We start from the raw sequence: 1,463 nt of genomic DNA, 5'->3' as shown, positions 1-1,463 counted from the left end.
TAGATCTGTTTTGGAAGAAGTGCAGCCAGAGTGCTCCTTAGAGGCCAAGATGGCCAAACTTCGTCTCTCATACTTTGGACATATTGTTAGGAGGGAACAGTCGCTAGAGAAGGATATCATGCTTTGTAAGATGGAGGGTCAGAGAAAAATAGGAAGACCCCCAACAAGATGAATTGACCAGGTGGCAGCATTGATGGACTCAAGTGTGGCAACTGTAGTGAGGTTGGCCCAGGATCGGACATTGTTTCGTTCTGCTGTGCATAGGGTCACTATGAGTCAGTGCCGACTCGATGGCACCTAACAACAACAACAATGTTGGGAAGCATTCTCATAAATTTGTTGCAAAGCTTCAATGATTTGAGAAGATGTGTGCTTAAGTTTTTAAAATACTAACATTAGCCCTAACCATTTTATTTTCCCCATGCCGCAAAAGGTATCCTTACTATTATGCTTTTGAAGGCATTGTAACAAGACTAAGAGAATTTGTTTATAGTCATCCACTGATTGCAGAGACATGTTTAAACAGGCTTTGTTTGGAATATGCCTAAGCATGTATGAAAAGGAACCATAGCAGCTGTACTTTTTGTTGTAACCTGGTAAATTAAAACAAAAATATTAATATAATCTCAGTAATCAAGACATAGGCCTCCTGGTGTGGCACTGTAGGATAAGCACTGGACTGCAAACCATGATGTCAGCAGTTCAAACCCACCAGCTGTTCCTTGGAAACAGCATACAGGTTGGCTATGAGTCAGAAGTAACTTGATGGCACTTAACAACAACAATAAATCAGACATAGAAAACCTTGGTTGCCCAGTGGTTAAGAATTTGGCTGCTAACCAGAAGGTCAGCAGTTTTCCCAGCCTCTGTACAAGAAAGATGTGTCAGTTGGCCTTCATTAAGATTTCCTAAAGACCTAGAAACTCTATGGAGCAGTTTTAATCTATTTTACAGGGTTAATATGAGTATGGATAGATTTAACAGCAATGGATTTGAGATTCAAGAAAAAAATTTTTTTTTTATTCAAGACATAGTGATGATACGCTTTGTAAGCATCATTCCAAATAAGTTAAATAATTTGTAAAATTATGTCATGATGATTAGTCAGGAGAAGTTTCACATACGTTCTTCCTTTCCCCACTGTGTGTGTTTTTTTTTTTTTAATCCTTGTTCACTAGCTTCTGAAAGATTTAGGAGCTTGCTTCAGGGCTATAATATCTGCACAGAACAAATCCACAAAGAGCTTTGGTGGTGCTGTGGGTTAGATGTGGGGCCCATACTTGCAAGGTCAGCAGTTCAAATCCAGTAGCTGCTCCTCTCAGGTTTATAAAGATTTAATCTTAAAAACCTTATATAGGGTTGTTAGAGTCAGAATTGATTCAATGGCAGTGAGTTTTATTTTGGGTTTTCTATAATTAAAAATAAAGGAGCTCTGGTAGCGTAGTGGTTACGAATCGGGCTGC

This window comes from Chrysochloris asiatica, unplaced genomic scaffold (genome assembly GCF_000296735.1).
Source record: "Chrysochloris asiatica unplaced genomic scaffold, ChrAsi1.0 scaffold00019, whole genome shotgun sequence".
In the NCBI taxonomy this organism is placed as follows: Eukaryota; Metazoa; Chordata; class Mammalia; order Afrosoricida; family Chrysochloridae; genus Chrysochloris; species Chrysochloris asiatica.
This window is presented reverse-complemented; position numbering follows the sequence as displayed.